We start from the raw sequence: 8,444 nt of genomic DNA, 5'->3' as shown, positions 1-8,444 counted from the left end.
TCGATTCTATCTTGGTTGGTTCAATAGATATGTATACTTATCCCTTTTATTCGGTTAACCCCAGCCACTATAACGTAGAAATAGAACCGTTAACGATAGAACCTTGGGTCAGCTTGTGGATTATTATACACATAAAAACCTATCATCTGCAAAAACAAAATCGTTATATCTTGCTTGGTTCAATAGATATGGACACTTATCCCTTTTAGTCGGTTAAACCCACCTAGTATGACGTAGAAATTGAACCGTTAGCGATAGAACCTTGGATCAGCTTGTGGATTAATATACACATAAAAACCTACCATCTGCAAAAATAAAATCGATTCTATCTTGCTTGGTTCAATAGATATGGACACTTATCTCTTTTAATCGGTTAACCCCACCCAGTATAACGTAGAAATTGAACCGTTAGCGATAGAACCTTGGATCAGCTTGTGGATTAATGTACACATAAAAAACTACCATCTGCAAAAATAAATTCGATTCTATCTTGCTTGGTTCAATAGATATGTATACTTATCCCTTTTAGTCGGTTAACCCCACCCACAATGACGTAGAAATTGAACCATTAAAGACAGAGCCTTGGATCAGCTTGTGGATTAATACACGCATAAAAACCTATCATCTGCAAAAACAAAATCGTTATATCTTGCTTGGTTCAATAGATATGGACACTTATCCCTTTTCGTCGGTTAACCTCACCCACAATAGATATGGACACTTATCCCTTTTAGTCGGTTAACCCCATCCACTTTGACGTAGAAATTGAACCGTTAACGATAGAACCTTGTATTGGCTTGTGGAATAATGTACACATAAAAACCTATCATCTCCAAAAACAAAATCGATTCTATCTTGCTTGGTTCAATAGATATGGACACTTATCCCTTTTAGTCGGTTAACCCCACCCAGTATGACGTAGAAATTGAACCGTTAACGATAGAACCTTGGATCAGCTTGTGGATTTATGCACACATAAAAACCTACCATCTGCAAAAATAAAATCGATTCTGTCTTGCTTGGTTCAATAGATATGGACACTTATCCCTTTCAGTCGGTTAACCCCACCCAGTATGACGTAGAAATTGAACCGTTAACGATAGAACCTTGGATCAGCTTGTGGATTAATGTGCACATAAAAACCTACCATCTGCAAAAATAAATTCGATTCTACCTTGCTTGGTTCAATAGATATGGACACTTATCCCTTTTAGTCGGTTAACCCCAACCACTATAACGTAGAAATTGAACCGTTAACGATAGAGCCTTGTATTGACTTGTGGAATAATATACACATAAAAACCTATCATCTCCAAAAACAAAATCGATTCTATCTTGCTTGGTTCAATAGATATGGACACTTATCCCTTTTAGTCGGTTAACCCCACCCAGTATGACGTAGAAATTGAACCGTTAGCGATAGAACCTTGGATCAGCTTGTGGATTAATACACACATAAAAACCTACCATCTGCAAAAATAAATTCGATTCTACCTTGCTTGGTTCAATAGATATGGACACTTATCCCTTTTAGTCGGTTAACCCCAACCACTATAACGTAGAAATTGAACCGTTAACGATAGAGCCTTGTATTGACTTGTGGAATAATATACACATAAAAACCTATCATCTCCAAAAACAAAATCGATTCTATCTTGCTTGGTTCAATAGATATGGACACTTATCCCTTTTAGTCGGTTAACCCCAACCACTATAACGTAGAAATTGAACCGTTAACGATAGAACCTTGTATTGGCTTGTGGAATAATATACACATAAAAACCTATCATCTCCAAAAACAAAATCGATTCTATCTTGCTTGGTTCAATAGATATGGACACTTATCCCTTTTAGTCGGTTAACCCCACCCAGTATGGCGTAGAAATTGAACCGTTAGCGATAGAACCTTGGAACAGCTTGTGGATTAATACACACATAAAAACCTACCATCTGCAAAAATAAATTCGATTCTACCTTGCTTGGTTCAATAGATATGGACACTTATCCCTTTTAGTCGGTTAACCCCAACCACTATAACGTAGAAATTGAACCGTTAACGATAGAGCCTTGTATTGGCTTGTGGAATAATATACACATAAAACCGATCATCTCCAAAAACAAAATCGATTCTATCTTGCTTGGTTCAATAGATATGGACACTTATCCCTTTTAGTCGGTTAACCCTACCCACTTTGACGTAGAAATTGAACCGTTAACGATAGAACCTTGGATCAGCTTGTGGATTAATGTGCACATAAAAACCTACCATCTGCAAAAATAAATTCGATTCTACCTTGCTTGGTTCAATAGATATGGACACTTATCCCTTTTAGTCGGTTAACCCCAACCACTATAACGTAGAAATTGAACCGTTAACGATAGAGCCTTGTATTGGCTTGTGGAATAATATACACATAAAAACCTATCATCTCCAAAAACAAAATCGATTCAATCTTGCTTGGTTCAATAGATATGGACACTTATCCCTTTTAGTCGGTTAACCCCACCCAGTATGACGTAGAAATTGAACCGTTAGCGATAGAACCTTGGATCAGCTTGTGGATTAATATGCACATAAAAACCTACCATCTGCAAAAATAAATTCGATTCTACCTTGCTTGGTTCAATAGATATGGACACTTATCCCTTTTAGTCGGTTAACCCCAACCACTATAACGTAGAAATTGAACCGTTAACGATAGAACCTTGTATTGGCTTGTGGAATAATATACACATAAAAACCTATCATCTCCAAAAACAAAATCGATTCTATCTTGCTTGGTTCAATAGATATGGACACTTATCCCTTTTAGTCGGTTAACCCCAACCACTATAACGTAGAAATTGAACCGTTAACGATAGAACCTTGTATTGGCTTGTGGAATAATATACACATAAAAACCTATCATCTCCAAAAACAAAATCGATTCTATCTTGCTTGGTTCAATAGATATGGACACTTATCCCTTTTAGTCGGTTAACCCCACCCACTTTGACGTAAAAATTGAACCGTTAACGATAGAACCTTGGATCAGCTTGTGGATTAATACACGCATAAAAACCTATCAAATGCAAAAACAAAATCAATACTATCTTGCTTGGCTCAATAGATATGGACACTTATCACTTTTAGTCGGTTAACCCCATCCACTTTGATGTAGAAATTGAACCGTTAACGATAGAACCTTGTGTCAGCTTGTGGATTAATATACACATAAAAACCTACCATCTGCAAAAATAAAATCGATTCTGTCTTGCTTGGTTCAATAGATATCGACACTTATCCCTTTTAGTCGGTTAACCCCACCCAGTATGACGTAGAAATTGAACCGTTAGCGATAGAACCTTGGATCAGCTTGTGGATTAATATACACATAAAAACCTACCATCTGCAAAAATAAAATCGATTCTGTCTTGCTTGGTTCAATAGATATGGATACTTATCCCTTTTAGTCGGTTAACCCCACCCACTTTGACGTAGAAATTGAACCGTTAACGATAAAACCTTGGATCAGCTTGTGGATTAATATACACATAAAAACCTATCATCTTCAAACACAAAATCGATTCTATCTTGTTTGGTTCAATAGATATGGATACTTATCCCTTTTAGTCGGTTAACCCCACCCACTTTGACGTAGAAATTGAACCGTTAACGATAGAACCTTGGCTCAGCTTGTGGATTAATATGCACATAAAAACCTACTACCTGCAAAAATAAATTCGATTCTATCTTGGTTGGTTCAATAGATATGTATACTTATCCCTTTTATTCGGTTAACCCCAGCCACTATAACGTAGAAATAGAACCGTTAACGATAGAACCTTGGATCAGCTTGTGGATTAATATACGCATAAAAACCTATCATCTGCAAAAACAAAATCGTTATATCTTGCTTGGTTCAATAGATATGGACACTTATCCCTTTTAGTCGGTTAACCTCACCCACAATAGATATGGACACTTATCCCTTTTAGTCGGTTAACCCCACCTAGTATGACGTAGAAATTGAACCGTTATCGATAGAGCCTTGGATCAGCTTGTGGATTAATATACACATAAAAACCTACCATCTGCAAAAATAAAATCGATTCTGTCTTGCTTGGTTCAATAGATATCGACACTTATCCCTTTTAGTCGGTTAACCCCACCCAGTATGACGTAGAAATTGAACCGTTAGCGATAGAACCTTGGATCAGCTTGTGGATTAATATACACATAAAAACCTACCATCTGCAAAAATAAAATCGATTCTATCTTGCTTGGTTCAATAGATATGGACACTTATCCCTTTTAGCCGGTTAACCCCACCCAGTATAACGTAGAAATTGAACCGTTAGCGATAGAACCTTGGATCAGCTTGTGGATTAATCTACACATAAAAAACTACCATCTGCAAAAATAAATTCGATTCTATCTTGCTTGGTTCAATAGATATGTATACTTATCCCTTTTAGTCGGTTAACCCCACCCACAATGACGTAGAAATTGAACCATTAAAGATAGAGCCTTGGATCAGCTTGTGGATTAATATACGCATAAAAACCTATCAGCTGCAAAAACAAAATCGTTATATCTTGCTTGGTTCAATAGATATGGACACTTATCCCTTTTAGTCGGTTAACCTCACCCACAATAGGTATGGACACTTATCCCTTTTAGTCGGTTAACCCCATCCACTTTGACGTAGAAATTGAACCGTTAACGATAGAACCTTGTGTTGGCTTGTGGAATAATATACACATAAAAACCTATCATCTCCAAAAACAAAATCGATTCTATCTTGCTTGGTTCAATAGATATGGACACTTATCCCTTTTAGTCGGTTAACCCCACCCAGTATGACGTAGAAACTGAACCGTTAGCGATAGAACCTTGGATCAGCTTGTGGATTAATATGCACATAAAAACCTACCATCTGCAAAAATAAATTCGATTCTACCTTGCTTGGTTCAATAGATATGGACACTTATCCCTTTTAGTCGGTTAACCCCAACCACTATAACGTAGAAATTGAACCGTTAACTATAGAACCTTGTATTGGCTTGTGGATTAATACACACATAAAAACCTACCATCTGCAGAAATGAAATCGATTCTGTCGTGCTTGGTTCAATAGATATGGACACTTATCCCTTTCAGTCGGTTAACCCCACCCAGTTTGACGTAGAAATTGAACCGTTAGCGATAGAACCTTGGATCAGCTTGTGGATTAATATGCACATAAAAACCTACCATCTGCAAAAATAAATTCGATTATACCTTGCTTGGTTCAATAGATATGGACACTTATCCCTTTTAGTCGGTTAACCCCAACCACTATAACGTAGAAATTGAACCGTCAACGATAGAACCTTGTATTAGCTTGTGGAATAATATACACATAAAAACCTATCATCTCCAAAAACAAAATCGATTCTTGCTTGGTTCAATAGATATGGACACTCATCCCTTTTAGTCGGTTAACCCCACCCAGTATGACGTAGAAATTGAACCGTTAGCGATAGAACCTTGGATCAGCTTGTGGATTAATATGCACATAAAAACCTACCATCTGCAAAAATAAATTCGATTCTACCTTGCTTGGTTCAATAGATATGGACATTTATCCCTTTTAGTCGGTTAACCCGAACCACTATAACGTAGAAATTGAACCGTTAACGATAGAACCTTGTATTGGCTTGTGGAATAATATACACATAAAAACCTATCATCTCCAAAAATAAAATCGATTCTATCTTGATTGATTCAATAGATATGTATACTTATCCCTTTTAGTCGGTTAACACCACCCACTTTGACGTAGAAATTGAACCGTTAACGGTAGAACCTTGGATCAGCTTGTGGATTAATATGCACATAAAAACCTACTACCTGCAAAAATAAATTCGATTCTATCTTGGTTGGTTCAATAGATATGTATACTTATCCCTTTTATTCGGTTAACCCCAGCCACTATAACGTAGAAATAGAACCGTTAACGATAGAACCTTGGATCAGCTTGTGGATTATTATACACATAAAAACCTATCATCTGCAAAAACAAAATCGTTATATCTTGCTTGGTTCAATAGATATGGACACTTATCCCTTTTAGTCGGTTAAACCCACCTAGTATGACGTAGAAATTGAACCGTTAGCGATAGAACCTTGGATCAGCTTGTGGATTAATATACACATAAAAACCTACCATCTGCAAAAATAAAATCGATTCTGTCTCGCTTGGTTCAATAGATATCGACACTTATCCCTTTTAGTCGGTTAACCCCACCCAGTATGACGTAGAAATTGAACCGTTAGCGATAGAACCTTGGATCAGCTTGTGGATTAATGTACACATAAAAACCTACCATCTGCAAAAATAAAATCGATTCTATCTTGCTTGGTTCAATAGATATGGACACTTATCTCTTTTAGTCGGTTAACCCCACCCATTATAACGTAGAAATTGAACCGTTAGCGATAGAACCTTGGATCAGCTTGTGGATTAATGTACACATAAAAAACTACCATCTGCAAAAATAAATTCGATTCTATCTTGCTTGGTTCAATAGATATGTATACTTATCCCTTTTAGTCGGTTAACCCCACCCACAATGACGTAGAAATTGAACCATTAAAGACAGAGCCTTGGATCAGCTTGTGGATTAATACACGCATAAAAACCTATCATCTGCAAAAACAAAATCGTTATATCTTGCTTGGTTCAATAGATATGGACACTTATCCCTTTTAGTCGGTTAACCCAAACAACTATAACGTAGAAATTGAACCGTTAACGATAGAACCTTGTATTGGCTTGTGGAATAATATATACATAAAAACCTATCATCTCCAAAAATAAAATCGATTCTATCTTGCTTGGTTCAATAGATATGGACACTTATCCCTTTTAGTCGGTTAACCCCACCCAGTATAACGTAGAAATTGAACCGTTAGCGATAGAACCTTGGATCAGCTTGTGGATTAATGTACGCATAAAAACCTACTACCTGCAGAAATAAATTCGATTCTATCTTGCTTGGTTCAATAGATATGTATATTTATCCCTTTTAGTCGGTTAACCCCACCCACAATGACGTAGAAATTGAACCATTAAAGACAGAGCCTTGGATCAGCTTGTGGATTAATACACGCATAAAAACCTATCATCTGCAAAAACAAAATCGTTATATCTTGCTTGGTTCAATAGATATGGACACTTATCCCTTTTAGTCGGTTAACCTCACCCACAATAGATATGGACACTTATCCCTTTTAGTCGGTTAACCCCATCCACTTTGACGTAGAAATTGAACCGTTAACGATAGAACCTTGTATTGGCTTGTGGAATAATGTACACATAAAAACCTATCATCTCCAAAAACAAAATCGATTCTATCTTGCTTGGTTCAATAGATATGGACACTTATCCCTTTTAGTCGGTTAACCCCACCCAGTATGACGTAGAAATTGAACCGTTAACGATAGAACCTTGGATCAGCTTGTGGATTGATGTACACATAAAAACCTACCATCTGCAAAAATAAAATCGATTCTGTCTTGCTTGGTTCAATAGATATGGACACTTATCCCTTTCAGTCGGTTAACCCCACCCAGTATGACGTAGAAATTGAACCGTTAGCGATAGAACCTTGGAACAGCTTGTGGATTAATACACACATAAAAACCTACCATCTGCAAAAATAAATTCGATTCTACCTTGCTTGGTTCAATAGATATGGACACTTATCCCTTTTAGTCGGTTAACCCCAACCACTATAACGTAGAAATTGAACCGTTAACGATAGAGCCTTGTATTGGCTTGTGGAATAATATACACATAAAACCGATCATCTCCAAAAACAAAATCGATTCTATCTTGCTTGGTTCAATAGATATGGACACTTATCCCTTTTAGTCGGTTAACCCTACCCACTTTGACGTAGAAATTGAACCGTTAACGATAGAACCTTGGATCAGCTTGTGGATTAATGTGCACATAAAAACCTACCATCTGCAAAAATAAATTCGATTCTACCTTGCTTGGTTCAATAGATATGGACACTTATCCCTTTTAGTCGGTTAACCCCAACCACTATAACGTAGAAATTGAACCGTTAACGATAGAGCTTTGTATTGACTTGTGGAATAATATACACATAAAAACCTATCATCTCCAAAAACAAAATCGATTCTATCTTGCTTGGTTCAATAGATATGGACACTTATCCCTTTTAGTCGGTTAACCCCACCCAGTATGACGTAGAAATTGAACCGTTAGCGATAGAACCTTGGATCAGCTTGTGGATTAATATGCACATAAAAACCTACCATCTGCAAAAATAAATTCGATTCTACCTTGCTTGGTTCAATAGATATGGACACTTATCCCTTTTAGTCGGTTAACCCCAACCACTATAACGTAGAAATTGAACCGTTAACGATAGAACCTTGTATTGGC

The sequence above is a fragment of the Eurosta solidaginis genome, unplaced genomic scaffold, assembly GCF_040869045.1.
Source record: "Eurosta solidaginis isolate ZX-2024a unplaced genomic scaffold, ASM4086904v1 ctg00001029.1, whole genome shotgun sequence".
NCBI classification, from domain to species: domain Eukaryota; kingdom Metazoa; phylum Arthropoda; class Insecta; order Diptera; family Tephritidae; genus Eurosta; species Eurosta solidaginis.
Note: the sequence above shows the minus strand (reverse complement) of the source record.